The sequence below is a fragment of the Acromyrmex echinatior genome, chromosome 2 (genome assembly GCF_024713525.1).
Source record: "Acromyrmex echinatior isolate Ae372 chromosome 2, ASM2471352v2, whole genome shotgun sequence".
NCBI lineage: Eukaryota > Metazoa > Arthropoda > Insecta > Hymenoptera > Formicidae > Acromyrmex > Acromyrmex echinatior.
The window spans coordinates 6,294,199-6,320,252 of record NC_141853.1 but is presented as its reverse complement, the minus strand read 5'-3'; the positions used below and the strand labels follow the sequence as shown (position 1 = coordinate 6,320,252).

Sequence of the window (26,054 nt, the reverse complement as noted above, 5' to 3'; positions counted from 1 at the left end):
CTGAAACAACAAAATATTATATATTAATTACAATGTGTCACATCAATCAATTTATATTTATTTTTAATTTATAAATATAAATTATTAAATTATTTTATACAAAGTATAAAACAGTCGCAAGTATAAAACAATCACTTTATTAAAACATATGTCATTGTATATACGTCATAGAGTACGTCATCAAATCCGGACAAATTTCAATTTAAATTTTCCGCTATATTGTGTCTCCGTCAGAGGTTATTGTTGGCGTCTGAAAAAGCCTGATGCTTCTAGTAAACAGTCATATTCTCAAAATGCGATGTTAAAACCAAGCGCGGAATATAATCGAAGACCTGCGATCATCGAAGGCCTTCACGCTAGGCGCTCAACAATGGAAATAATTCGGTTCTTTGGATACCCGAGATCAATCGTTTATGACGTTGTGGCAAAATATACGGCTTTAGAAGTCCAACGAAGGTTCCAGCATGCCAGCGAGGAAGAGTCACTCGAAAGAAGGCACCGCGAAGACCCTCGCAATTGTTGAAAGGGCTCAAGCGCTGATTTCGGATGACTCAGGGCAATCATTGCGCGTTCTGATGGATGTACTGAAGCTGTGGATGGAAACTGTGGCGTCCGGAAGGCCATATGTTTTTCAGCAGGATGGTGCACCGGCTCATACGAGTCATTTGATTCAAAATTGGCTCTCAGACAACGTCGATATGTTTTGGTCCAAGAAATTCTGACTTCCCAACAGGCAATCCCTTGGACTACTACGTATGGAGCGTTGAAAGGGTCACAAACAAGTCTCGACATCCCAATGTGACGTCATTAAGGACCACTATTGAGGCAGCATTCGGCATGGACAGCGCTACATTACAGCGTGCATGCGAATGCTTCAGACCGAGAATAGAGGCCGTCATTCAAGCTAATGGAGGATATATCGAATAATTGTGCTCTACATTAGGCGTCCCCCAAGTGCCATGTAAAAGGATTTTTTGTAATATTTAATTTTTCATTAAAAACATTTTGTTTAAAGAATTGTTCGATTTGTTCAGATTTTGGTGACGCACTCTGTATGTATACAATATATATATATATATATATATATATATATATATATATATATATACACATATATATATATAAAGTTATCAAATATTAAAAGAAAATTTAAAAAATTTAATTGAGCGAAATCACTTTTAATTATAATTTCATAAAAAAATAGATTAATTTTTAAAGACAAGTCGTTATTATTAAATTAACTTAATTTTTCATTTGATATCGGAATAAAACGTACAATAATATTTTTTTGTCGTTCACTTTCTATAGTTAAAACTGTGAAATGTAAATTTCTTCCACAGATCTTTACTTCCTTCAATAATCTCGATATTCAATCTTTTTCAAATAATTATATAACAACAAAAAATATTTATTCGTATTTTTATGTTTATTATATAAAAAATAGACATTTTATAAAGATATTTTGAAATTTTATAAATCTTCAGAAATTTCTTTACGTATTATTATCTATATTTTTACTGCAATCGTGTATAATAATACAATTTGCATCGTAAAGTTATATGTAATAAAAATCTTTTTTTCCTTTCTTACTAAGTCCAAGAAATATTTCAAGAAAGATATAATTTTGCAAATTATTTTTGCTCTTATTATATTTAACAAGCTATCTACTAAAAACTTGATCAATTCAGCCATTTCCAAAATAAACACTCTTAAATTAAAGAACTTGCATATATAAAGATAATCAATCTACCTCGCTGTGGTATGTATTTGACACAGTTATGTCACTTGATAACACTCTTATCACATATCTACTAACAAATAAAGGATTATAATACTTTTTTGCATATTATTTATGCAAAGCTATAATCTTTATAGCTATCTATAAAAGACTAAAATGAATTAATATGTATTCACAAATATGAAAATACAGATGGCAATACTACTTATATAATTCTAAATATGTGTAGCTATATAACTGCAGTAAAAGTAAACAGTTATTTTCTCACTTATTCGATGTTCATTTTGTGTTCAGTGTGCGTCAATGCTGCGCAATGTTGCAAACTAAAAAAGAAAAGAAGGAAAAAAATCAATGCATTCACTGGACACCGAACAACGATGTCGCATTGTTAGCAATAACAGAACGAAAAGAAAAGATGAGAAGAGACTATCTCCACGAAGACTCAAATCGAATAATCGAAATCGCCTAAGGATCTTTTATTCTTTCCTTTCTTAATAGCGGAATACATGTTATGTGAAATGTTCCTCTTTTCTAACTCGCACCCGAAAATGTGTAACATATATCAATATTTCCTATTCACTATTGACATATAATCATCATGATAATACTCTCGAATACATTAGAATATAAGTGAACTATTGCCAGTATTAGTTAGCATTGTTCAATTTTGTTTTTCTATTTTCGATTTGATTGTTTAATCGACTATTAATTGTGCTTAGTAATTAATTATAATGATTAACTAATTAATTATTTTAATTATATAAATTTTCATTCGAGTTAAATATATTCTCTGTATTTGTCGATTAAATTAAGAATTCATAAATAGAATTGATGATGTAATATTCTTATTCTATACATATATGTATATAGATTTACATAAATCATATATAATCATTTATTAATTAAGTTCAGAATTAATTATTTATTAACAATTACAAATAAAATATTATCAATTTTTTTCTTTTTAATGTGTAAAATAATATCAATACATTTACTATATCTATATCATACTATGGATTCATTTTGTTAACCAGATAAAATTTCTATATACAATACAAAAAAAATAAAGAAACGCATAAATAGCTATTCTATGCAGAATCAAACTCTTTTTCTCTCTGTTTAAAATGAAATTGACTCCTTAATGATAGAAAAAACTTTTTCTTGTAGAAATATTTGGTAACATTTTATATCTTTTCTGCAACGTTTGATTTTTGCTACATAATGGTTTGTTGCATATAACTAATTGATAAAGCCAACTAAAATTAATTAAAATTTTTATCACATATTATAATGCATCGTTTATTGTTATCAAGAAACCGAGAAAAAGCGCACGATACATTTATAATTGAAATTCTAAAGGTGACACAAATTCTCAAAGAAGCTTTTATACGAGCTTTATTAAAGACCAGATGGATATCGCGTTGTATGCGTATGACAATACGAGCCTTCGTTTTTAACTCTCCTTGGTTTCTCTCTTTGACAACTCTGCGCGCGAATGTAACAAAGAATTATGGTTTCCTGTGACGAATAAGAATAAAGATTATGGTGAAAGAGGAAAGATGAGACTAGGTCAACGCGACAAAAAGCCTCTGATTAAAATCACGATAAGATGGCATAAATGCGCTTAACGCAAAACCAAGGAATGAATATAAACATGAATATTTTTAATAAAGCAATCGTCATGCGAGCTAAAATTGTCTCGTTGTCTTCTTTCAAGTGCAATAATTTTTTTACTCTTGCAATCTCAATGTGAAAATCAGTCGAATAAAAATAAAGAAAATAACATTTAAATTCATCAGTAATTATATTGACAACAAAATGTAAACCACAAAAATACGAGTACGTAATATAGCAAAAATAAATTTATTTGCTTTATATACTTTTTTAAAAAGAAGATATGAAATATAAAGGCAATTATAAACTCGATACGAATTCAAAAGAGAAAATTTTTCGCATTCCAATCCGTTTTTTTTTCTAATCCTTTACCATAATACTGATATTTTATGTGATTACAAAATTTTGTAATTTGTTAAATTAATAAAATCAAATTTGCTTTAACATTATTAATTTAACTTTAATATTTTTACATATGTATTAATTTGATATACTGATATTAAAATAATCGCTTCCGCTACTTCCTTATTTATTACAAATCATGTATTCAGAAAAATTTACACACAATATTTGACAAGTGTTTACAGAAATCTCTCGTTAATAATGAATTAAGAGATATTATTGAATAACTCTCATTTACTTCTTAATAAATTGAGCTTCTGTTCGTCACGTTACAGTTGTACGCAACACAAAGTTAATTAAAGGTAAAGCAACAATCTGTTTTATCCTGAAGAGAAATGAATGGCTGATCAAGTTTAATTAAACAGATTTAGTTCGACTAACAAGAAATATTCGTTCAAAAACACATAATAGGCTGCAATACAATTGGAAGTATCTGTAAATTCATACAATGAAATTCTATTTAGATTTAATTACAAGGAAAAGAATGGAGAAAATACATATGAGGATAGATGACATATAATAATGATAATGCATTGTGTACAAAATAACAAAATTGTTTCGTACAATACCTTCAAAACGAAAAAGACAATAATATGACAAAGTATGTTTATATGGATATTAACTTCGGTAAAAATTTTTATATAAATAGTTACGTATAATTATACAAATATATAAAATATATTCATACATAATTATATAAAATTATATATAATTATTATGGTATGAAAAAATTAAAAGTACTAATTAATCCAGTTTTATTTCTAAAATAAATATTATTAATTAGTATCACATTCTAGAATACAAATGACAAATTCATAATAAAAAAATTTGAGAATAAATTTCATGATATTTCCAAGCAACTTCTCAACCCAAACTATATTCACATTTAGCGTTGTTTAATTTTTATGATCGTACGAAAACTGATATTTCGTGATGATTCATGAATGTTAATGGATATATACTGTAATAGATTTGTTCAATAGATGCTGTGAAATGGAACATGTGTAGTTAAAATATACTTTTTCATAAATAAACACAAAGTTACAATTTTTACGAATGTTCACATATTTTCGGAATAGCATCTGAAATAGCTTTTCTGTGTTACTCGGTTGAAGAGAGAACTATTGTTATGTATTTATATGTAAATACATGATGAAGAATTTATTGTATAATTATACTATAATTACATATAATTATATATATATTATATATAATATAATTTTATATAATTATATATGATTCATAATACATAAACAAATTTTAGTTTAATTTTATCAAACTCTATTTAAGTTTAAATATTATTTACAACATGTTTCAGAAACTCAACCCGGTTAGATGACAAGCTGCGTAATACTTCTGCTGAGCAGCATTCTATTATCGAATTTTAGTTGAAACCCCAAACTTTATAAATCTTCAAAAGCCAAGAAACTAACGCGCAGCGACTGCAAAGAAAGCTCCTTAGCTGATTAACTTATCGCTCTTCCACTCCGAGAATTAATGAATAGTGAGAGAGCGGTAAGCCTAGTATTAAATTTTATGAGATATTAATTAAATTCAGACAGAAATTAAGATCGCGCAGAATTGTATTGTATGATGACAGATAGAAAAAAAGTTAAACTGATATTTTTGATTAATTATTATCGTTCTAAATTTGCTGCAATTCTTGTAACAAATAATACAATATAAGTCTAAATATACGCTTATATATTTAAGCTTGTATTATTCGTTACAAGAATTTAAGCAACATTGTTTTTAAAAAAAACAAAACTATCATAAAGAATATAAATAATTACACTCACTTAAACATATACGGCAGAAAGGAGTTTTAGGATTAAATTTACTGTCTCGTTCTCATGATATACGCAAAATTAATGAACACCGGTCGGGCTCTGTGTATGCATTGTATCCCGCGCGTTGATTGCGGCCTCTTAACTTCGCGCACATCGCACTGCGGAAAGTGTACTGCGGAAAACATCGGCATGCGCTTGAAGAAGGCGCAAGATGAGAGGATAGCCCGTGCGTGCTCATACCTACGTGCGCTGGGCACCATGTACCTAACTCACCATCCGCAAGAGGTTGATTACAATATATGAATATTCAGTAAGGTAGCCCCCTTTACTGCTCCTTTTTCGCCTTCTCGGGCTTTATGCTAGGGGAGAGCTCGGCCGTTGCTGAGCCACCAGCCACCCACCGGCGACCACCACTAGCAAAGTTCGGAAACCGCCTTAATTAATTCCCACGGAAGTGAAACCTTCGTTAACGCCGGTTTGCACTAATTAGAACGAATTAAAGAAAAACGGAAGTATTCTCGAATATCAATTGTTATTGTTGCTACCGGCTGTTTGTTTCAAGTATATTATCTACCGTGAATAAAAGCGAGCCATCGAACTTGGAGAATTCGCAAAAGATAGGTTTCATATACAAGAATAAACTTTCTCTAGAAATAAAAAGAAAATTGTGTTGAGAGGTATAACAATCGACTACAAGAAAAACGAATATTCTTACTTTATTATTGTTATTTCTCTTTTAATTAACGATTTAAATTTTTTTTCAAAAATCCAAATGATTTCTAATTTCTGATAATTTAACAGTTTACTCGGATTTGATTCGGATTAGTTTATTCAATTATTCGCACCGTCATATATATTCCAAATTCAGAAAGAGCAATACCGATGAGCGGAATTTCGAAATTCAATCAATGTTTGTAGCAGACTAACGCCTTTGAATGAAACGTGCGTGTGTATTCTCAGTTTAGTTAAACCACATCGGCCGATCGAAATCCGCACAATTCGGAAACGTTTTTACATCGTGAAATTTATATCGGAATTTCCGTAATTAACCTACTTTCAATTGCAGTACGATAATATCAACAAAATTATAATGGATAAAAATACATACCATTTTTATGCGTTACTATGCACGATATATAATAATCTGATAATAATAAAATCGCAATATACGATAAAATTTAATTGCAAGCGGAAAACCTATTCTCTGTAAAGCATTTCGATATTTTCGAATATTCCAACAAAATTAACCTATTTTATCAAACGATAGCTCTGTATCTCTCATCTGTGTAATGTTTTGTTTTGCTAGTTGGCGCATAAATGTACTGCGGATTGCATTTTATTGAATTTGTGTATCATCCTTTGTTTATCATTAGTAATACAACGTGGTAGCATCGTTTACAAATTTGAAAGACTTACCATTGAAAAACAGATTTTGCACTAAATATATATAATAAAAGAGATTATTTAGAAATGTAAAGGGAAAATGTGCAAATGCTTCTCACAAAAGAATTTCGTAAAGTGTCAAATTCTAATTTTAATAAAGCTTTGTATACTTATAACTTACTTAGGCTGTGTTCTGATATATAGGTACTACTAGTAATGAAAATAGCGATTTAAGAATAAAACTAAAATTGGTATAAACTTTTTGCATTTTCCATCATTTTCTAATAATGATTTATAGAAATATCAAATAAAAAAATATAAAACATTCAATATTACATAATAATTTTGAATAACAAAATATTTTGTATAAAGTTAATAATTTTAATTACTTCATTTACATTTCAATTACTTCATTATTACTTCATTTACGTATTTCCAAAGCAAAATTAATGGCATATATTTTTACCATTAGCGAATAACAAATAGAAAAATGATACCTTCGATATAGTTTTGACCTATTTATTAATAAACATTACAAAAGATTATCTATCTATATAATTTTTGAACATATATAAATGTCGATACCAAATAAAATTTAATAAAATAGATCGTTATACCGTAAAAAAAATTCAATAGAGTCAGTGATTTTCAATAACGGACTGTGCAATGCATCGGATGGTGGCTTCACTGGAATGCAATCAATCGCATCGATACCTTTTTCCTGCCAGTTAAAAGCGAAAACTGCGCGTTGATTTTATAGAAAACTAACGTATTCGTGCGCGTACAGCGAGCACAAGCTAACTCATCTAGTACTTATTAATCTTACAAATTTTGTTCGACATTTATGATAAATTTATTGCATTCTTCTATCCTAAGTGTTCCTATAAACACGATCAAGTAAATTTTGTTTGAAAAAATTAAACAACACCGAATAATATTTTACAAAACCTAAAACCTTAAACAAAAAAATAATAAAATGCGATTTTATCATCAATGTGTTTTTTTTTTGCCTTCTATTTATTTCCCACATTTATTTCGCACAGTTCAAAATTGTTTACGAATAAATTTTGAGAGAAAATGAGTATACGTATATCAACAAACGTATAACAACAATCTCATCAACTCGAAACGTGTACATTTCGCTGTGTATAATTGTAATATTTCGCGACATATCGCGCTACGGCATTTATCGACGACACGGCGATCTTGCAGAAGATAATGTGGGATAATCTCCGTATTAATTTCTCGCGTGAAACACGCGCCGTCGCGGTAAGAGTAAAATCGGATTTAATGAAACGAAATGGAATAGAATCACAGCGCGGTTAGTGATTTTCAATAACTAACTCCGAAATACCCGTGGCGCGAGCAACAGCTCGTCGAGGAATGCAATCAATCGGCCAGACATGAAACTTCGTTGGCTTTGGCTTCTGCTTTAGCACGGAACAGCGCAAGCACCGTCTGTGTAGCGTTAACGTGGTCCAGAACGCGCTCTCGGGGAATGCAAAATCTATGCAACAATCTATTCCCATTGCAGACCCGTTTCCAGCCTCGCTGTCTAATGCGCAGAGGAGAGGCCTGTACGGAAAACGCACGAACGGCTACCGATGCAAATGAGTGTGGTAGGTACAGATTGCCCAACTGACTTGCAAAGGGACTTAGTTCTATTCCTCTTTCGGGCATCAGTGTGATAGTCGATCGGAATCAGCGTATATATCCGATTGATTTGTCGATCGTAGTTGAGTCACGATCGCCATGTTACGGATTGCACGATTTTCCATTTTTGCCCGCAATTCCGCGGGCAATCAATTACCTATGTTTTCGGAAATACGCAGAAATATGAGTCGCGGGAAACTACATCGAATTGCTCGAATAGCAACAGAATGTAATTTATAACAAATTAATTTATCTATTACGTTTCGCTTTTCAGAGAATATTTCATCTCCCTCTGTATCGGATGTGCAAAAACGCAAATTCTCGAACTTCCAAAATTCCCGAATTTCAAATTTTTAATTTAAGTAAAGTTATTAAAATTGAATCTAAATGGATAAAAATGGTATTAACTATAAATATGAAAGAGAACGTCAATAATCGGTTAAAGTTAGATATTATAAATACAATATATATTCTTAATTTAAATTTAATTATCTCAGATGTGACTGCGACGAAACGTTCGGACATTAAACACAATCGATCTGAGACGCTAATAATATAAATATAAATTTGGTATTAATTAATTTCTAATAATAGACTCCATTTTAAAGAATTAATAGTTGACGTTATTAAACAAGCAAGATAAAATAATTTTTCGAGTAATAAATTTGTCAAATCTGCGTGATTAAATCTATATCCTACACAAAACACAGACTATTGCTTGCACACGAGTTTTATCTGCGGTGCAGTTTTTTCACGAAAAAATGTTATCATCCTCAATTGACGGCACGTTTGCAATCGTCGATCGATCCGCTACAATCCGATTATAGATGTATACATATCGTCGAGCATTCGGTGTACACGTTTGTTGTTAAGTTTATAAAATGGATCTTTTCCGCGAAAAGACGAGTGTCATCGGCGAAAGATAGATTAAAATTGAATTTTCAACCACGATATATATATTGCTGCCTATATAAGAACACGAAACTTTGGCCTAGTTGCGTAAAGAATGCTACCTCGACAAAAGTTAGAAAGGAAAGCCATTCTGAGTATTACATTATTCCCGTTAGCTCGTGCGGCTTTTAAAGTACGTGTATAAAAGACGAATCTATTTCAGAAATTATAAGAACCGAACGCTGCAAGAACCGCTGAATGCGTAGGTATCTGAATAATTTCATCTGACAAAACTTTTCGAGAGAAAGACTATCATTACTAAACTTTTCTCCTTATTAATCTAAACTTACGAGGGATAAGTAAACTGGTTTGGTACTTAATATTGATATTTTCACTTAATAGTTACAGAAAATTTTATATTCATATGCGGTAGTCAACTACATAATAAGATATGCTTCAAACATATTTTATAAAATTGTGATGAATTGTTTCATCTTTTTGTATATGCAGACAGAATATTTAATTTAAATTTAAATTTAAGATGTAACTTAAAATGCAAATCTCAAAGCTATACGTATAAATTCATAATATCAAATTATACTCAATTTGAATTATTTTAAATTATTTCTACAAGTCGTCACTGCTCTTATTCAATATATTGTTAATTTAACTAAAACAATAGAGTTAAGGAATTAAAAAAATGTGTTAAAGACTCAAAAATTCAGTTTGATATTTATAAGTGCACATGTTAATACGGATATTGTTTACTTTGAAATTAACCACCAAAATTAATTAATCAGAAATGGATTGATTTATATTTTTATTCATATGAAAGTTAAAAATAATAACATGTTATTAAACTTAATGGATTGGTTTATCACTGCTTTTTGATATCTAACAGCGTAGCAATAAATAAAATTAAGAATATTTGTAGAATATTTATCCGCGTTATTTATTTTATCTATGTATTTACTACGTTTTATGTCATATATCATAAATACAATACAGTATAATTTTAATCTGCTCAAAAAGAAATATTACTAAATCGATACGATAAATAAAACTATACAAAAGTGTCAGTAATAAAAGAGATAAAAATTATATTTTTTTCTTTATAAATAGATCCTTTAATTTCTTAATGAATATTTTCCCTCGCCAATATTAATAATATAAAATTGTTCCAAAACAGATAAAATTGTTCCGGAGAATTGTACCGAAATTTTATCATCATGGCGCTGCCGGCAAAATTGATGCGAGAAAGGGTAGTGAAATAGCAAAGGTGATGATAGAAGTTGTGATCCACAATATCGGAGGAACGAGAACCTGGAAAGAAATAAAATCCTTGCGTAAAAATCAAAATGGCAGACGTCTGGTCAACAGAGGATGGTCCAATCTTTCAAAGTAACGATACTCTTGAGAAAGACCAAGAAAAGCAGTGATTGAGGACCGAGAGACACATTTGCTTTTATGACTGACAACTATCACTTTAGTTAAAATATCGTCCGATAAAAGAAACTTTAAAAGAAGCGATAATGGTATTTTATGTGTCGCTCCTTAAATTTTATAAACAATATTCTAAAAAAAAAATAAATAAATAAATAACAGCTGATTAAAAAAAGAATTACAATCCCATTATTCCGCCTGCTTCGGCGCAATCGGTGCAACAAGAGGTGAGGAAACAAAGTTTAATCACGATTTCATTGTGTAATAGAAAATCAAACAAAGAATTGTCTTTGAAAATTCTTAAAAAATGCCTGCGACTATGAGTTTAAAAAATAATAAATATCATAATAATAAATACTATTATGAAAATAGAAGAAAGTCATATATAAATTATAAATAACTTAATAAAAACATGTTGTAATAGAAATAAAAATAAATTGTATGTTGCGAAAGAAAGAATGGAAGAAATTTAAGGCACAAAAGAACGAGAATTGAAAAAAGTTGGGAAAGATCGGTGGAAATGTGAAGTGCGAGAGTTGATGATATTGTAAGAAGAATGTGCGGGACCGGAAATAAAGCAGGCGCGTGTGGTTTCAAGAGGCGGCAAACGACCAACGGCGGATTTCTGTCCTTGAGATAACGATATACCCTCGGGAAACAGCAGGATAGAGGTAGACGAATTTTCTCCGAGAAGGTAGAAAAAGATAGAAGACAGAGACACGATCAGGAATAGGACGGCACGCTACAACTCGTTCTTTTTCGAACGAGAAGAAAACACGCTCGATAGATTGAATATCCTGTTCGAAAAGCTAAATGAGTACGGACGTCGTGGCGTCTGCTTGAGCCATAAACTACCTTGGTCGGTCTGGCTAGAATACCGCTACAGTATCGCGTATCTAGGAAATCGAGTTACAAATGTCTACAAGTCCGTCGATGCTAATGTCTTTTTCTCCTAAGATCGCTGACTCGTGCTAAAAGTTTAACAAACTGAACCACAATTTACTCAAACAATCAAATCAGCTTCGGATATTGCTAACAAATAATTGTTATTGAATTAGATCAAAATAAAATTGAGGAGGAAATATGTTGATAATTAAAAAATATATATAATTCTTAAGTTTGTAACAGAAGTAATAAAGCATCTATTTTTAATAAAGGTATAAAGATAAACAAATATTATACATGCACAATTTTTATTAGAATTTCGTTAAAATTCACATTTTATGTTAAAAGTTTCAAAACTTTTATAAAATTAATTATGAATCTTTAAATTAAAATAAAGAATCAAGACTACATTTAATTTTCTTTCATGTCAGGAAATTTTCAAGAAAAGATAAAACGTTATTGAATTAAACTGCTCAAATGAAAAAGCAATGTTATTCACGTATACGTATTCTTGCTAAGATCATATATTGTTTTGCCGAGAGAGAAAGAAAGCAAAAAAAGAAAACGAGTCTCTTGCCATTCCTTTGTATATATTAGGCATTAGTAGCACTTAACTCCTAAACTGCACATGATATAAGTATCATAAGTATAATAACTATGGCAATAAAGATGTTTACTGCAGCGAACTATTTCGCATCAGACTTGAAGTGAAAATATGAACGGGGACGCCTCAAGTTATATCTCAGGAATACGATAATAGTTTAGAGGATCGTGCCAATGGATTTAAAATTTCAAAATCGTTTATGACATCTACCATCGACGTCATTCCCAAAAACCCTTTTCTAATTAACCCGTCCAATCCGAGTGGAATGCTCGCTTTCCTCTCAGTGAAATGTTTATGCACTCGCCATATGGTGCGGTCGGCAACCAAATCTAAATTGCAAATTCGCCATTGGAAAAACATCATCATACTCGACTCTCTGTATTTGGATATACCTACGTCTCTGGAGAGTGATACATATAACGTGTCTCTCTAAATATAAGTGCCTAAGTATCTTCTAATTGAAAGGCAAAGTTTTGCTTGATTATTAAGTTTTTCAGAGAGAAGGAAATATTCTTCTATTATTTAATTCTCAATTACTGCAGAAATATTTTTGTTTATATTGTAAAATGACATATAAACTATCGTAAGGAATTTACATTTGAACACAAACATGATAATGAGTTTAATATGCATTCTAACGAGATTTGTCATTAGGCACAATCAATGTACATTAATTATAATCACGAAAGCGCCGCAATTTAATCAATCAATTATGCAACTCCGTAACTGAGAACCAACAGGAAGATAGAGTGGTATTATAGAGACGTGCTTTGGAAACTTGTTAATGAGCTTGCGAGACACCTTTGTCGATTAAGATACTTTGAAGTTTCCTACATAGCCCTTTCAAGTCATTACGGTATTAACGGATAAATATTTTTAATCTGTAGTGTTGAAACCAGAACTGATTGTACTAATCAAGCATTCTATAGGATACGAATATTCTCTATAAAGCGTCTAATTATACGTTGAGCATGTGGTCCATTATTTGTTCCTAATAAACGACCAAATTATCACCTCACTAAAATTGTCGTCACGTAGACTGATCTATCAATTTAATACTATTAGATCAATTAAACGTTGATCGACAGTCAGGCAATTTGTCCGTGATGTCGTGGACACTTAACGAGATAATGCTGACGTAACAACGAGAAGTTGGTAAACATTAAACGCTCGTAAAACGTAATCCTCCATTGGACGCTGCACGTTCATCCAAATGACAATACGATCCGCTAATTCTCACCGCGGTGTTTTATGCGAACAGTTCAACATTTTATACGCTGTTGTTTCACTACACACGGCTGCTTTGCAGCAACGGTTTTCAAATCGGGTCAGACTTTTTTACAGTTGATAGCCTATATAATATCAAAATCGCACAAAAGTCACATTCGCGTATTTTACTTGTACAAAATACCATATTAAATGGACATTCGTTGTACTATGATCGTGATAAAAATATATTTAATTTGAATTAAGTAGACATTTGAATTAGGTAGACATATAAATATCTATAATAATAGTTACAAATCATAAAACTACATAATAGCACAACTAAAAAAAAACAAAGTTTTAAAAAAAGTTTTAATATTTTAAATCATTAACTTCTAATACATGCGATGATTTTTCTGATCCTTTACTACACAAAATGTTGTTTGGATTTGATTTTTATCACTTTTACAAGTATACAAGAATTATTAAGTGATTCTTATATATACCTTTTTCACATATACCTCTTTAGAAAATATTGTTAATCATATATTAAAAAAACGAAAGACTAGAGACTATTATTCAGCCAAATGCTTTTGATATTCCAATTAAGAAAAATATATAAAAGATACGAATAGCTCAATCGTATATAATACTAAGAATTAATTTTAAAATACAATTTTCAAGTAATAATTGTAAAAAAATAAAAATGTTTTTTCTTTTTTTCTTTATGCTTCTGTTTTTTCTTTAATTAAAATATTAATTTTTGAATTGAATCATTGTTGTAATAAATAAACAAAATGTCAACAGTTCCATATTTTTTAGATTAATATATAAGATATTAGTTTCTGAAACTTCAGATCAAATAAATGAGCGCAAACAATTTGTTTTGATGAATGCGAACGGTATCGTGAATATTCACTGATTGAGAGAAGAGATTATAAATTACTTTTAACACCATGTTACGCACTCTTTGTAAAACAATCCACAACGTTATATGTGCTGAAATAATTATTATATGTATCTCAGCTCCTTTAAAAAAAGCTCGGCTCGAAAATCGCCTCAAAGATCAATTCGATTCGATAATCTGGATGCATCTTTACACTTGCACTCGCAAAGCTTATTAGTGCAACATTTTGCCACTCCCACACGCACAATATGAACAAATAACGTAGTATAATTTTCCGTTATTCAAATAGTTTGAATCGTATATCCGTTGCCGCGCGCTCTCAATCCGTTAAATAATAATAAATTACATTTAAATTCAACGCGCAAAGAATTTAAAGTCCGATGCGAGATAACCTCTTAAAGAAAACTCTCTTTCTAACAATAAAAATAATATTTTAAAGAAATAATCATCCATAAATATTGCAATAAAGCGATATTTTATAAGTCTCATTGTCTCTATCGCTTCGATTTGTTGCAGCATGATATTTGAATAATACGCATAAAATATGTGCATCAATAAATAGTCGCTATTAACAGAAAATTAATTAATTGATAATCAATAATTCTTCAAAAAAAATTATCGCGTTTCAAGAGATAATACGACAGTACACGGAATGCGGCTCGTGCTGATACCTGCCCACTCGAATGACTGCGTACGAATGATAACGCGGCGATCTTATGTAAACAATAGCACGCAGTACGCCACAACAACAAATACCAATGCCGCGTGTCAGCTCCGAATTGTTCCCGGAAATGCCTAACGCTTTGTAACGTAAATTTACGCCGAATATTCTGTTCCACATAAATTTTAATACAATTATTACTAAACGGTGAATATACATGGGTATCACGGCTTTTTATTGAATTGTTTACAGCTTATTTGTGTGTTATTCTGTTTTCTCTCAAAAACAAAAACGAATTACATAATTGAAATAGGCGTATTTACATGATTTTATGTTCTAAAAATTTTCCACAAAATTACATTATACAGCAAAAAAATAAGAACATATAACGAAAGAATATATGTCAACCTAATTTCAAATGACAAGTAAAAATATTATACAAAATATAATAGATCATTTGATTTTATCTATTTTTTAATTTATTCGTTTAGACTATTTAATTATGTGCTATAATCGCATTTGTAAAAGAGCAGTAAAAATACTAAACTCTTTATTCTAACAGCTGTCTCAATTATTAAAAAAGATTAACTTGATACGACAGTTGTTAGATATATGCATATACCGCGTTAAATTGTTTGCCAGCGTTTCGTGGCAAAAGCTAACGCATACTCCGAGAGGATAAAAGTAACCAACAAGAGATGGTTCACGTACTACAACATTAAAGTACGCTACAGTACTCCACCACCGTATAGCAACAGAAAATAGTCCGGAATAAAAATAAGCGTAGAATGTCACTCTAAAGTTACAATGGGCTGCGGAGGGTTAAAACGTAAAAAAATAGACTAGCAAAATAAAATATAGTCTGTCGGAGTTACAGTGGAGGAAGAATAAAGTATGAAAACACTCATTCGTCATGTTATAAAACTGACAAAAATTAATCTTTATGTTTTTTAATTTCGTTCTAACTATTGTGATCATTAAAACATGATACAGAGACCAAATTATAATCTAGAAATCAAATTATATTATCTAAAGGCTTTTTGAATTTCTTTAATTATAATCTCTAAAGTATGCCATAAAATATTGTAATAACTATGATTCTTCTTCTCCTCACATTAAAAGATCAAACTCATGACGCAAAATAAATCTCGACAATAAGAAATGTTCCTTACTGGTTTTGTGAAAGAGAAGTACAATGTCGTTTTAAAGTTGCAGTAAACTACAAAAAGTTGAAGCATGAAGAAACACTCGACGCCGTACAAAACTTCAAGATACAATGGAATCAAGATACTCTTAGTTTAGCGAGTTGCACTTCCATCGAAGTTCCTGTGAAATACGAAATGCAGCCTGTATATGTATATACACTACGATTATGTCAAAAGCGAAATGGTTCGAAGTTATAATAAGGCGTTTTACTAAAGAACGATGTAAAGGTATCTAAAAGCGGTGAAAGGTAACTTTTAATGTAAAATAAAAGTTCAAGTATCAGTATAAAAAAAAGTATGATCGATCGGCTACTTTTAACAGCATCGATAACGTACGGATGAAGGGAAAAGCCCCTTCGTTCAATGAACAGGTCTCATACATGACTACAAAAGAGAGAACGTACATATATATTTCTTATAATCTTTCTTTACAATAATTGCATATAAACTAACTAAAAAAACGTTCCTTTTATTATTAAGAATCTTTTACGTAAATAAAAATAAGATTTAATTAGAGAGGTTATACAGTATTGTATAAGATATAGTCATATATTTTGTAATATAATCACACATATCTAAAAACGAACGAATTGTATACATTATTAAAAACTTTACAAAAAGCAAGTTACTTTCCAGAACGCATAGAGACAATTTTTGTAGATTTTCTCTGTATAATACAAACACTCGCGTGATCGTACAATAGTAAACTGACACCAGCAATTTTGCAGATTCTGACGCCTCCGTTTTGTTGCATTTTAAAATATTGTTGTGATAAATCGCCCCATATGGTGAATCTCGGCGCGATTGTATTATAAAATGCGAGTAAATTAATTTCGATTCCGCTGGGGAAGGTGCTCGACGAAACGTGAGATCGAACAATCGGCATATATATATATATATATGCCATCGCGTCCTCGTTACCAGAAGTACAAGATATGGTATGCGCACTCAAACTTGTACGCATTGGCATTAATTATTTCTGTATGGATATTGAAATAAGGATTTATAGCTAAGGGAGCTCTCTGCCTCGTATCGTTCTTCGATTCGTGAAATCCCCGTTCTGCGGTATGTCTGATCATTATATAGAACATGCCAGAGAATTCTGATTTTAATTCGATTGTCGTATACGGTCTGCAACGAGAGCGCATTGAAATTAGAATTTAATATACGGTCTTGTCTTCGGACGATTTGTAATAAAGAAGTAATAGAATAGGTCAAAGAGTATTATATCTCTCAATCATTTTAATGTGCGATTTTTTATCTACTATAAAAAGGTAAAGGAATATCGTTTGTACAAAATGTACTTCAGAAGTCAGTATTTCGAAATGTTATAAGTTAAATACACGTATTTAGAATACATTAAACATACAATTAGAAAAAAATTTCACGAAATAGAATAAATCTGGAATTACACCGCGCGTGACACGAATCGAATATCGAACGGATAGAGAAAATCTTTAATATTATTGTTCGAGAACGTCGAACATAGATCTACAATCGTAGAACATAGTGACGCGGAAATTCTGTCGTTTAAAAATGTTTATGCCCTTATTCTCTTCAAGGCTCTAATTTCTACTGCGTTGCGAAATGATATTAAGGCATCGTTTGATATAGAGCGCCGTTCATGTTGCAAGCGGCTAATTAACTTTACTACTTTCATGAGCTCTTGACGTTTGAAATCTACGCAAAAAAGACTGTTAAGATTCGGTACGACCTGTGAATTATAGACATCTTGCGCGAATGAATTTGGAATCTTAATAAAAAAAACTTTCTTATCAATTTTCTTAAAATCTAAATAAATATATTAATATTTCACCTCGCAGTTCATCTAAAATTTGATTTATATAATACACACAAAATACTGCTTGTTAATTATTTCGAATTATTGATGATTTTAATTTCTTTTTGAAAGAAAATATAGTATTTAAGAAAAATAGTATATTATACATTTGTTAGAACTACAAGAAGCTATCTTTTTCATAAGTATAATCTTTCACAATCCAATTATAAGTTCGTCAAATCAAATAAATCATGTAAAATGTTGAAGCAAATAAGAAAGTATATAAGTGAATCAGATAATTGCAAAGCTTGTTGCACTATCATAAAATAAACGAGAACATACCAGCAGGCAATTAGAGAGCTAGCTAATTTATTGTACACACACACAACGACGATTTTCATTTGTAACTTTCAAGTACAGTCACGATTTATCGTATATTCTCGTTTGGTATCTAAGCTGCAAGAAAGTAAATTTCTCATTTAACGAAAGAATGCGTTGAAAGCACGGTGATTTGGCATTTTCTTCGAACCAATAATGGTAGCAGAGCATTCTTTGCAACGTTCGCCCGGCGGCCGGTTGTTATCCACTCGAAGATTTCTACCGTTTCTGCTCTCGATTTATCTGGCTAATTTTGTAAATTAATGGATCCCACTGTTCTAGAACCGACAAATTACATTGTTTAGATGCCCTTTCGTCAAGCTGTCAACGTCTGTTCTTTTTTCCTCGAGAATCAGTTTCACAATATTTAATTCCTTGACAATTTTCTGTCTACTATTCTCTTAACTTTCAACACATTACGCGAATCTGTGCATAGTGTGCATAAGGAATATGTTTGCCTATCTTTATTAGCATTAAAATAAATATGATAAATCTATAATTTTTGCTAATCTTAAAATATATTAAAATATATCAAAAATCGATCGATTTTTCTTTTTGATAATCATATTAATTTCAGAAAAAATTTCATGTTGAATTGTATATATCTTTTAAGTAATATTTTTTAAATAAAGATAAAAGATGTAATATAAGTTTAAAAATTCAATTAATAATGCGTAAGAATATTTAAGCATTTATTACTTTTATGAAGATTAACGTAGAAATTAAAGTAATGATAGGAATTTAAAGACAATACTGTACTTCGCTGACAGTTGCAATTTTCTTGAAGATAAAAGTGACAATTTTTGTGCCATTTCATGAAAATTGCCGGGGCAAATTGTTACTTTTTCTCTGTAATATTCTTCGTGAAGTAAATTACTTTATCGAGTAAAGTAACACGAGTACGACTTATTGTTGCTATTATGAGAAAATTATTTCAAGTGGAAGTTAGAAGAAATTTTATTGATCCAATTAATGTTGATAATTATTAACATGTTCTTAAACGCAACAATGTTATATAATATATAATGGTCCTTTTCAGTTCTTTTATACAAGTTGTCACTTTAAAATTCATGTTTAAAATTTATAATTTCAAAAATAAAAATGTTAATACAAACTATTAATTTTTCAGCATAGATATTAGGTGTTGGAATTAATTCGTAGCGTTTTTTAATGAAAGAATGTTATTTATTTCACATGAGCATTAAAAAATACATTAATGAAAGTACTTCCCATCACTTGTAAAACGCTACGAATTAATTCCAACACCTAATATATTAATGTTTCTCTTCTTGAAGATGAAAAGAAATATATAAATTGTCTTTAAACAGAAAAACATAAAAAAAGATTTCTACCCTTCACCGCTGTCGTTTTAAATTAATTTTTCTGTTGAAATGGTTTTTTTTTCTACATAAACATTCTTTTTACAACTCTATCCTTCGTAAGTGTGCTCGTCGTAATATTTTACCGATGGCATTTAAGTTTCTCACGCGGAAAACAGATAGATGGAATAGAAAATGCATTGTCTTAAAGTGGCAAGGCGGTCGAGGGGACAGGGTTGCATCCAAGGACTGCACGGAAAAAGCGAACGAAAGAGTTGTAGGGATGAGATATCTTGTCCTCGTGTTCGAGTACCATCGACCTCGCGCGTCTTTGTAAAAGGTGATAGGACACGTCAGATCGACCGCATCCAATAATCAGAGATATCGATGTAACATACATATATGACATTATCTATATAGATATAAGGACTTGTTACTTAAAGATATAAGATAATATTGTTAACAAACGTAGAATTTATATAAAGATAAAAATATGAAAAAATTTTCATACTGTTTCAAAATATACAATTAATTATATTTCTAATTGTTTGGAGAATTGAATGAACAGTATATTTAATTTTCGATAAGTATATAAAATTTGAAATTAAACGTTATGTTAAGTAAATATAATATGTTAAGTAAATACAACCTTGATAAATAGCTAAAAATATAAAAATAGTATAAAAATAACAAAATTATATTCTTTATATTAATGATTGTAGATATAAAGGTGATAAAATCAATTAAGAATGTTTCCCGATATTTGAACACTTTTGTTACGTTTTTCTCTTATAGCACCTCGTTACTTAAGATATCAAATAGCCTGGCTATTTAGTTGATTATAGAACATTATTTTAAGACTCACCGAGATAGCAGCGATACTTGTGAGAGAATCAATTACATACCTGTAACAAAAAAAGATATATTAGTATGAAGAAACAATTACATTATGTTTGATGACATAAAAGAGCAAACAAATGCAATCATTTATAATATTGAATCAGGAAAATATCAATAATTATTAGGATCTATAATTGAACATAATAATTTATTCTAGCCTTTATTCACACTGTTTGTCAATTAGTACAAATGTCACAAAAGTAACCCGAATTGCATCCATTGCATTATAATTTAATGATCATTATAGTAATTATGAGAGCAATAAAAGAAACATATAGATTCGATCGAGGCAAAAAAATCAACCATATACATATCGATGCCATAGAAATGAATTTTTAAATAGAAGCTTATGATTGCATTTATATTCGATTTAAATGTCTTTTGTTTTTAATATCTAATATATAATCACATCTAATATATAATTTAATAAGTTCAAGAATTTGTAAAACTGTTAAAGTGTTATCGGCTAATTTGGATGTGTTGACTATGTTAACATTATTTAGAGGCATTATTAGAATATTGCGGCTTTAAGATATTTTATAAAATTAGATATATTATAGACTAGAGTTCTATTTCACAGAATATGAGAATATATGGTACAAAATATAATTTTACACAACATGAGAATAGCGATGTATTATGTGCGCTTGTTACGATGTATGTATATGAATCACGACAAGCATCTCCCATATATCGGTCTACAAGTAGATCTTGAAATATGCAACAGACCATCATAGTCATATACCATTTCCAAGCTCAAATCTTGCGACTCCCCTTCCGTCGCTCTCTTGCGCATTCATGTTGCACGTACAATAGTCAAAAAAAGTAGACTACCATCCGAAAGATGACGGTGCATTAAAATGTCCCCAATATCGTCCTGGTAATATGCGAGAAGCATTTGCTCACAAACGAGAACATGTTGGACTTCGCGTTACTGCGTATCATACCATTTGTAAAATTTAAAATAAAAGTATTTTTTAGCCAAAGTTATATTCTAAGTTCTTCTTGTCAAATAATAAATTTTTTATAACTTCAATACAAATAAAATTTAATACAAAAAGAAACCTTAAGACGTTTAATAGCTTTTTAGTTTTATTTTCTGTTATTTCCATAAATTTACGGATTGTTAAAAATTATTACAAAATTAAATAAAAGTCATTCCATCTGCCAATTTTGGTACAATTGGTGATGAATATAATATAAATCTATGTCACAAAATATGATAAGAGGAAGAAGATGAATAATGAAGCACTATTATCGATCTACACTGAGAAAGAATCCAAACAATAAATCGTTTAATAACAAAAATACTCACACGCGCGCGTGTTCTCATTTTTATTTCATGCACATATTTAAAATATAAAAAGAAACCTTAAGACGTTTAATAGCTTTTCATGCACATATTTAAAATACAAAAAGAAACCTTAAGACGTTTAATAGCTTTTTAGTTTTATTTTCAATTATTTCCATAAATTTACGGATTGTTAAAAATTACTACAAAATTAAATAAAAGTCATTCCATCTGCCAATTTGGCACAATTGGTGATGAATACAATATAAATCTATGTCAGAATATGATAAGAGGAAGAAGATGAATAATGAAGCATTATTATCGATTTACACTGAGAAAGAATCCAAACAATAAATCGTTTAATAACAAAAATACTTATACGCGCGTGTGTTCTCATTTTTATTCCATGCACATATTTAAAATAAAATAATAAAAATGATAATCAAACAGAGCAAATGTTACATATTTTCGAACATGCCTATATACATGTCTATTCATATATTCATAAATTTTATACGAAGTCGCTTATCTTAATCGCGACGGGATTGGCAGATACGAAGATCTTGCGTAATTTCTCGCAGCGAGAAGAGATATAAAGTAACACAGTGAACTCGATCTGAGTGCATTTCGTTAACAAGCAGATGCTAAAATTACACTAAATGATCGTTAATCTGATTATTCGGTTTACTTTGAGATGCATGCAGAACCACATTTGGAGCGGGGAATGATATCCGTATAGTAATGCAATAAAAATGTTCATCTCTTTCAGGTTATGACTAATCCAAGAAAAAACCAATTCGTTAATAAGACCGGGCGCATTTACAAGAATACTGTCTTTGACTTGGCAAAAGTGACCGGAATGTTACAGCGGAAGTTTAATACGGGAATCGTTTAATAGTACCAAAAAGAAAGAGGAAACAAAGTGCTTTTCGCCGTTTAGCGATTTGCTTTTAATAACGATACGAGTAACGTTTAAGGTGAGAAAATTGCCACGTATACGTTTAAAATAAAATAATAAAAAATGATGATTCAAGCAGAGCATATATTGATTCACGCTAATTTTCTTTCATCCTTAATAAAAAAAAAATTGGAATACTCTAAATTTCTTGGAGTAAAATCTTAGAATTAAAATACTGCTACTATTGAAAAAGAGTACAAATTTGTAAAAGAGTACTTTTGAATAACAATGATTGGCAGATTTTCACTCTTTTGGAGTAAGATATCATTTTAAGAAATGTAAAGAATACATAAATATAAAACATGTGGAAAGAATAAAACAAGCAAAAAATAAGAAGGTCGATAAGATGTGAATATACTAAACAAACATATTTAAATAAATTAATTTTCGTGATTAAGATGAATAAAATATTATTAAAATACCTATCGTACAATTAAATAAATACAGAAATCATTTGTTTCAAATCTCGAAATAACGCATAAATATGAAAGCAGACGTGGCAGATGCTTTCAAAAAAAAGTATGTCAAATATCACAACGTAACTGACACGGACGACGCGACGCTCGACATTCGCATGTAGCCGGTAGCGACGTAATATGCCTGTTACGTGCATTCTTTCATTTCATCATTTCGGTCACTCCCCACGTTCGCGAATACAAATTTTCTATGCTAAATCCAATGCAACCAAGTTGCATCTCCGATAAATCATACTACTGAATGAAATCCCAAATTTTACAAATTGCATATCCAAAATTCCATATAGATATACACGTTTCCGACACATGTACGATATTCTCTTATTTCTTGCAGTGTTGAATATGTTTTCCGACGCAAGCTGACATTTATCGTGTAAAATATGTACATATACCGTTCCGTTTCAATTTCGCGCTTGCTTTTATTGTTTGAGATGTGTGTAAAATAATTTATTTCTAAACTTAATAAACCTAAATAAAATTTGACAATGAATCAAACCACAAAGGAATATAAATAATTTTATCGTCAAATCACTGACAATCTTACTAACAACAATAAAATTCAACATTTACAATACTTCCCTTGTATCTTTTCTCATTTTACAAAACATAAACGTCTATAGTTTTCATTTAATTATACAACAAGAGAGCGAAACAATTGCGAAAAGAATAGCGAACACAGAATACAGGAGCACGCACAGAGTAAAGAATTGTATCGTGCATCGAAGATATTAATATATATTTCGTACGCGGTGGGCTTTGCCGAGGAATTCATTTCCCCGCAGGAAGATACGGAACCAGCGGGAAAAGATCTGGAAGATCAGAGGCTTCTCCTGCGGAAGATATTTGATGGTGCGGGGCGGGTTGGAGCGCACAGCGCGCGACGACAGGAGTGAAATGAGAAAAACTGAGGCATAAAATTGCATTTGCTTACTTCGCGCCGCCACCTGCTAGTGCCTCTGCGGCCATCGCTGCATCTCGCCGTCGCAGCCGCATGCTGCGGTGCAGTCACTGTTTGCTCGTTTAAAAGGCCAGTACGCCGCGCTTTAATCAAGTTCGCCCGCGCGGGAAAATATTACCGGACGGCGTTTCAATCCGAAAGGCGATGAATGCCTGCTGCAGCAGCCAGCCGGCCGCCGCGCCGCAGTTCATTGTGCATTCGCACCGTGTATATCACTCGGGAACATGCGTACAGTTCCTACCAGCTAGATAGAAAAAGATAGAAGAGCAAATCGGGAAACACACATTGTTCACATTAACAGCGTGCGTACTTTCGAAACGTTTATCGGAGTAATTATAAAATATGTTGCCTCCGATTGGCGGGAGAAGTATTAAATGTCGACGGTAGATATTTCAATCGATCTGTCAATATTCAGTCCGTATAAGTTTGAAAAAATTATGAATTTTTTACGAATTGTTACATATAAATGAGAAATATTTCTGAAAATTTTGTGATTTTTTTTCTTTTTTTAGTTAAATTGATACTGAGATTTTAATTAAAGTTATTCTTATAACGTAAAAAAAAGATATTTATAAACAGTATGAGATTTCAATAAGAAATGAAATAATATTAGTAGCTCGAAACAATAGAATCTATCCTTGCAACATTCATAAGCAGTAATTAATTAAACAAATGCTTCATCATACATTATAGCATGCATAAATTCGCAATCCAAGCATGAAATATCTTCATTCAAGAAAAGCAATATATGCGATTTTTAAAATATATTACACTGCGCATTTTTTAATAAAATAAATCTTAATTTTTTCAAAAATAATTAATACTTTTAATTTTGCGTTATATCCTGTAACACAATTCATTAGTTAAACATTGGGCCAATATTGCGCCAACTGTGCTACTTTTTTATTAATTTTTATAGTTACGCAGAAAGGACGGTTTTATTGAAGTATACAACAATTTAGTTAAATACAGATCTGAAAATATTTTTGTTGGTCAAAATAAATTCTGTAGGACGCTCAAACTGATTGTTAGAATGTCAAAAACTTTTTGCAACATTTCTTATTATGCTTGAAATTTCTTGCAATTATTTTGATAATTGAATCATCTATATTTAGCTAAATTTTTAGATACATCATCAATCGAATTTTACAAATCGCATTTACACGTATTGTACTTGTAAGAAAAAGTTATTTTTTAAATTGTTATGGAATGTTCTATGTCAGTCCATGTATTACAGATGTACGTTAAAGTTGAAAGTAGCCAAGAATACAGCTAAAACATTACCGACACGATATTCACCTCTACGATGGTTTCAATATCTGCGACTTAAAAAGGAATTTAGGCAGTTAACGTGCCTGTTAGGAAATATGGGGCCCTTCGTACTGCAGTTCCGTAACTTTGATAGACAGAAGGCGTTCTTTATTCGCTATTCGCGGAAGCTTCGCGAAACATCAAGCGATCAAGCCGGTACCAAACCGTTTTACGGCGGCAACTTCTAGATATTCGACGACGGTGCACCTTTGACAGTCTTCAAGGTATACTTTATGAACGTATGTTACAGAGTACCGCTGTTGCATATTAATGGTTACGAGCACTTCCTTAAAAGATATTG

The 26,054-nt window shown here is 30.7% G+C and overlaps 2 protein-coding genes across 2 annotated transcripts in view; both read right to left on the bottom strand.

Moving 5' to 3' along the window:
- LOC105154354 (dystrophin, isoforms A/C/F/G/H) overlaps positions 1-26,054 on the bottom strand; it is a 462,027-nt gene that overhangs the window by 188,887 nt on the left and 247,086 nt on the right. The window lies entirely within an intron of this gene.
- LOC147910432 (uncharacterized) overlaps positions 1-26,054 on the bottom strand; it is a 97,644-nt gene that overhangs the window by 30,179 nt on the left and 41,411 nt on the right. The gene's annotated exons all lie outside the window — the stretch shown is intronic.